At 44.1% G+C, this 6,520-nt stretch overlaps 1 long non-coding RNA gene across 1 annotated transcript; it reads right to left on the bottom strand.

The window, feature by feature from the left end:
• Positions 1–2,693: 2,693 nt before the first annotated feature.
• Positions 2,694–5,052, bottom strand: LOC106940731 (uncharacterized). The gene is made up of 2 exons (XR_001423187.1): positions 4,946–5,052; positions 2,694–3,518 (listed from the first exon to the last, which is right to left on the bottom strand). It is a non-coding gene; the product is annotated as an uncharacterized LOC106940731 (long non-coding RNA).
• Positions 5,053–6,520: the final 1,468 nt, after the last annotated feature.

Here is a 6,520-nt window from a genome sequence, read left to right as displayed (position 1 = left end):
AGTCACATCTAATAAGGGTGACCATCCTCCAACCTGGTGAGGAACAAGAAAGGAAAAAAAAACCCGACCCCTTTAATCCACAGTGGCCTGGGAGGAGGGCTAAGGAGACAAATCAAGCCTGTAACCGCTAGATAAGTGCGACTGGGCTTTTGGCCCAGAACAAATTGCATTACTGTCACATTATGTCCCCAGTATGCATGAATTAAGCAGTGGCTGGACGACTCTCAACCCTTCCTGTCTGACTCCCCCTCCACCCCCCCCCAAAAAAAATCCTTCTCCTTTCTTTTTATTATTTATTTTCCACCAGGAGGGAGAGACGGACCCCATTCACTGACTTTCTGCTCCTCTTCCTGTCCTATTTGCATGGGGAACAATCTGACACTTTCTCCGAGCCGCTTCTGGAATGTGAGAATTGCTCTGGGAGACGAGTGCGGTTAGTCCATGGCCTTTTGCTGCTGATTCAAGCATTGCGAGTTGAGGGGTGGGGGTTGATTTCGTAGTCAGAGTGACTCTTCAGCCGACTCTGCAGATATGCATTTCTTTTTTTCCACTCAGGTCAAATGTCAGCTTTTTGTTCGTTCTCGGAGTAGAGCATGCAACTCAAAGTGGAAAAAAGAGAGAGCTGTTGTTGCTTTGAAAGCAACGGGGAAAAAAACAGCCAAAGACTTCTGGGAATACGCTTCCTTGGTCTCCCACCGGCAAGTCTAAGAGCTCCGAGCAGACCTGAAGTGAAGCGCTTTGTCATGCTAAGACTGACATGTTGTCCAAACATATTAATGGTGAAGTACGTCCCTATGGTCACTCTGCAAAGTGGACAAAAGCAGAAACAACCCTCCAGGGATGGAGCTGTCTGTCTCAGTCTCGTCCTTCCAGCACGTGTCCCCTCTTGTGTCCAGACTTGGCTGCTGATGAAGTCTTTTAGGTAGACAAACATTCCCTCGGAGTAGTCCAGAGTTCAGGAAAGTCACATCCTCCAGACACATGTGCGGCCGAGATAGGAGTTGGGCTGAGGGGGCTGAGGGGGGCCGAGCGACGCGAGGGGAAAGGCAGAACAATGCAGAGACACACACCGCGCTTTCGACCGTCCACGTCTGTCTAATCGTTTGTTTCCTGAGTGATTCAGCCGAGGGATGACACAATGAGGTAGGAAAAGAGAGTTCAAATCAGCACGCATCGACTTGCTATTTAAAAAGCGGGAGGGGAAATCGGACCGGCACGCGGCAACAATGCGAGGCACCACAGCGCCTGTGCGGCACACTTCCTCGTCGTGTCATCCCTCTCTCCTCTCTGCTGCTATTAGCGCTGAAAGCAGACTATTCTTAGCCGCAGGTGAATTATAGATGAGATGAAAAGCTCATAATGATATTTAGCTGATCGAGTATCGCGCCGAAATGCCACTTAAAGTGTGATACGGCTCGCTGGGACGGCGAGCTTTCCTCGCTGACCTCTCCCCGAAGGCGCTCAGCGAAGCAACCAGACGAGGTAGAGAGAGGTGGTGGTGGGGGCTGTTGTTGGGTGGAGGGTGGAGGGGTTCATTTCATCGAGGCGGCTGAGCAGACGAGATATGAGGCGGCCAGCGTGGGTGACACACAAACAGCCGTGGTCAATGGGGGCAACCAGCAGGGAGAAACACTGTCTGGGTGTAGATAATAAGCTACCGCCTCGCCTGGTTATTGCACCACGACCAATGGCAGATCCACCCCCCACCACCGCCGTCCCCGGAAACCCAAATCCTCTGTCACTTAAAGGCAGAACCGACCCATCGGTGTCCAACACGTGACTCGGCCAGGTATGTGTCCTGGTAATTTTGAATTTTATGGCTTTGACTTTTCGCTGAATTTTAAACACGTCTCAGGGAGAACTGGGTTACAGCCTCATAGAAGGGACAGATAAGAGTCCGACAGTCAGCTGTAAATGTGAAGTTCACGCGTGCCGCTAATATTTTCCTGGCCGGATGTACAAAACGTCACCTTTACAAGGTTATGCGCCTTCATCAGATCAACGTTATCTATGAGCGAGACATGATGTATTTCCTCACGCATTGTTCGGCCTATCTCAAGTCTTGACCCTGACACAAAGCAGGTCAAACAAGAAAGGGCACAGTTGCATTTTCAGCAATGACATTAATCATTTTCTTACAACAGTTGAGGTTCAATAGTCTCTCTCCTTTCACATAGAGATTGGAGCAGTCCCAATCCTATGTGGATATGATTGGTTAAACAACGGAGAAGACATTCACAAACCTAGTCTGTGTATTCCTTTGTAGGCATTGTGCTAAGGTTGAAAAAGCTGTCTGTTCATGAGAAGCTCAGGAGTTTACAAAGAGGTTAAACCTGATCACCAATCCCAAGAGGATGGCGGTTTCCAAAAGGATCTAAATTGTAATTAATCCAGACAAGAAACCAGGAGTAAAGGTTGTTTCAGTTGAATTAGACTGAATCAATGCAGCGTCGTTGTCACTTGATCATTCATGATAAAGGATTACTGGCGAAGTCAGTGACTCCATGACCTTCTTTAGACAGATTTGATAGACTTTTTACCCATCTATCTTCCTGTGCTATTGTGTAGGTACATCTAAAAATTAGAATATTGTGGAAAAAGTTCAATATTTTTGCCATGGATTTGCATGGATTTATAACACATATTTCTGTAATTTGGATGATTGTGACTTATGAATAATGAAAATGCAAAAGTTAATGTCTCTAAAAATGTAAATATTACATAAAGTTGATGAATAAATTTGCATAAAGTACTGGCAATGTGGCATTGAGGTGTTCAGGAAGCCCACGTTGCATTGGTTGCAGGTTTCAAGAAGTCTTCATTATTGCATCTGGTGTCTCTCATCTTCCTCTTGACAGTCCATGGAGTCTCTCTGGGGTGAAAGGTCAGACTAGTTTGCGGGTCAACTTCACACAGGAACACCATGGCCAGCTTTTGGTACCTTGTAAGTGAGGCCAGGTTCCACGACCTGTTGGAAAATGAAAACGTCTCCTTTAAGCCGGTCAGCAAACCGAAGCATGAAGCTCTCTCAAATGTCCTGGTAGACGACTCCGTGGACTGTGGACTGCAGAAAACCCCGAAGACCAACACCGGCAGATGACATGGCTCCATCACGGATTGTGGAAACTCATCTCAGACTTCAAGCATCATGGCTTCTGTACCTCTCCACTCTTTCTCCTCTTCCTTCCAGAAACTTTACTTTTAAACCACTGAGCAAAAGTCCCGTTCTTTTTCTCTACTGAGTTCAGGTAAGACGCATCGGACGTTGTCTCTGGCTCACGAGTGGCTTGACTCGAGGAATGTTTGGCACACAGTTCATTGAATCCTGTTGCAGTGAAATTTATCCAAGTTTCAGCCCATTGACGCATTTGGCAGATTTAGCATGAAACGGAGGATTAATCTGTGGAAAAGCACTTCATGCCTGTTGTTGTGAACGGTGGAGAATCCGTAACGCTGCAGGCCTGTTTCTTCTCCAAAAGGCCCTGGGAACCCTATTAGGGTGCATGGCATCATGAACCCTGTGAAATACCAAGACATTGGAAAAAAAATACAGACACACAAGATACAAAAATAACCTTCCAGGGCCCCAGACATAAATCATATAGAAAAACTATGTGGTGAGCTGAAGAGAAAAGCTCATAAGAGAAGACCCAGGACTCTAGAGAGAGTGTGTAAAGAAAATACAGTATTTTCCACTGCATGCTCCAACCTTGTGATATTGTGTAGAAAGAGACTAAGTGCTGTTATATTACCAAAGAAGGGCGTATTCAGATCAGCACTACCAACAACTGTGCAAAAACAGGCATTCCTTAAAGTGGATTATTTTTCCTCCCGTGAGTAAATGTACTCAAATTAAGCATTCTGTTTTACTTGCAGTTTCAATGTGAGAATATATGGTGCTGCAATAAAAAAGCACATTTATTTTAAAGCTTTCTACAGATCTTAACCAGGGTTGCCAATAAAAGTTTCCAGTACTATATGTGTGTTAATTACCTCCTGCGGGATTTTACCCATGCAGCTATTGCCACTTTGAAAGCCTGCCTGCATGCCAAATGCAACACGACCCATGCAGGTGGGGCCCCGCATCTCCCAACAGGCCAGCTCTCAAGGTGCACAGCAATTATGCATCAAGAAAAGTTTCCTCGTGAATACTAAAGACATCGGCGCATCTCGAAGGCAGTGCTGTGGGAAAAGTACTTGGCCCTCGAAGATTTCTCTGTCGTACTTGCAAGCTTCACATCAATCAACACATTTTTAAACAAATGCCAAATTTCAGAGAAATATAACCCAAGTAAATAGAAAAAGTAGTTCTTTCACTTGTTTAGAGAAAAAGATACTCAAAAGAACACAAGTAATTTCCCACTTAACTCAAATAAATGGTTCTCTCAACCTAAGTGGCGACATTTGCTATGAAGTGTTTACAAAAATTGGCAAAAGATCTTTAATATTGCAGTCCGGTCTTTATTTTTATTCAGTCAAAACCTGTTTAAGCTCCTCTCACTGTATCTCATTTGGATTTAAGTCCAAACTTTGACTGAGCCGCTGCAAAATCTGTGTTTTGTTTATGCTTTGTATCATTGACCGGCTTAATATGCTTGATCCTAAAGTTAGGAAATCATACCTGGACATTTTCCTTCTGCTATGGAGCAGCAAAAAAATATAATGAATTTATCATTCATTCTGATATGAAGTGTAGCTCAAACTGTCGTTATCATGTTTTACTGTCAGTTCAGTGTTAGTTTTCAGAAATGCTGAACAGAACACAAACCTTACAAAAAGTTAAACTTTTTTTTGCTCCTTATTTTCCCAATAACTCTATGAAGCCACGAAAAATAATCTTTGGCATATCTGAGACATGCCTTTGTGTCCATTTTAGTGGTTTTAACTTTTCATGTAGGCTTCTGTTGCTTAGTTTCTTTCTTATTGTTGCTTCTTGAACACTGACCTTTACTGAAGCAAGTGAAGCCTGCAGAGCTCAACGTGTTGGTCTGGGATGAGTCATCTTTACTCTCTTGGAGTCCATATGTGAATGCCAAATGGACCTAACACCGCTTTAAAAGCAGGAAGTGAATGAAAGCGCATGGCATTCTGGGTAAATGCAATAAAACAAACACACAGGTCTAGCGCTAGCGGGAGAAATGACTCCTTATCTTTCACCAACGACAAAAGTGAAAATCATACGACCATTAAAATCTGACGCCACTCGATTTTTGTTGTGCTCAATGTCTTCTTCAGAGGTTTTTATGCTGTTTTCTTTATCAGTTCTTGGTGCAGCGCCACCACAGGCAAGGAGGGGAACAGCTTTTTCAAAGGGTTTGGTTGGTTTGCCACAGAGCAGCATGAAAACGAAGCACATCAGTTGAAAACGTAGCAATTGTTGCAATTTTGGTGTCCACTCAAAACCGAGTACAGAGACAGAACCGAGACAGTCCAGCAACAGCTCTAGCAAGTTGCTGTTTTAGATCTTTCAGCCTACTTCATGTTGTCAGTCAGGTTCTACTTCAGTGATTCCTGGCAGGAGTCAACACTTAGAGTGGCTAATCAAATCGATTAAAACAAAAATGGTTATAGGGTCACTTTTTCACGCACATTATTTCGGATAATTTATTCCTTCTATATGTAGAAAACCACAATTTGATAACATTATTTTGCATTATTTAAGAATAATACAGAAACCTCTAAGATGAGAAATACCGCAGCACAGAATCTGAGTCGCGCTGTAGAACATTAACGGAGACGAGAACCCGTTTGAAAGTGGATTTGGGAAGATTTGTGAAGTGGTTTTTAAAAGGCCTAAAGAAGTCACATGCTGTTGGATAGTAAATGTTTTCACAGCTTCTTTTCATTGCAGCGGCGCATAAATTCAACATGACAGATACTGGAGAGAGTCTGGTCTGCCCTTCACAGGCGTCCCCTGGAAACAAGAGGAACACAACTCCTCTGCAGTTTAATTCGCACCATGTTACACACGTTATTATCTGTGTGGAAATAAATCACACGTTCACACTGTAAATACGTTTGCCCAAGGAGTAGCTGGGCGCGCTGGGGAAAACGCTGGAAGGTTACCGCCACAGAACACGATGAAATCGAACCTCCAGAAATAATAATAATATTAAAAATAATAGGAACGCACATGGAGCTGGAAGCGTCTAAACGAAATCGAAGGGGTGTGGAGGAAACCCTGGCAGGACAAAGAGCGGCGCACGTAAACGTAACCGCGTCCCTCACAAAGCAGCTTTTTATTTACGAGCTCTCATTAGCAAATGACTTTCACACGGCCCTGTACGCCATAGCCTCCCCGCTCTCGTGTTATACCGCAGAAAAGAAAATCCACACAGTCACCGTCCTGGAAAATATAGTCATAAATGCTGCGAGTTCTCAGGGTGCTGTAAAAAAAATTTTAAGGAAAAAAAAAAAAAGAATCCTCCAGTGTTCATCCAAATCGGCACAATTAACCTGCAGGAGAGAGAGCTGAGTTTCATTTCATTACCGCCCACAGGCAGGGCGGCGGGCATCTGTT

This window comes from Poecilia latipinna, unplaced genomic scaffold (assembly GCF_001443285.1).
Source record: "Poecilia latipinna isolate Pla-1442-1.1 unplaced genomic scaffold, P_latipinna-1.0 Scaffold89, whole genome shotgun sequence".
Lineage (NCBI taxonomy): Eukaryota > Metazoa > Chordata > Actinopteri > Cyprinodontiformes > Poeciliidae > Poecilia > Poecilia latipinna.
This window is presented reverse-complemented; position numbering and strand designations above follow the sequence as displayed.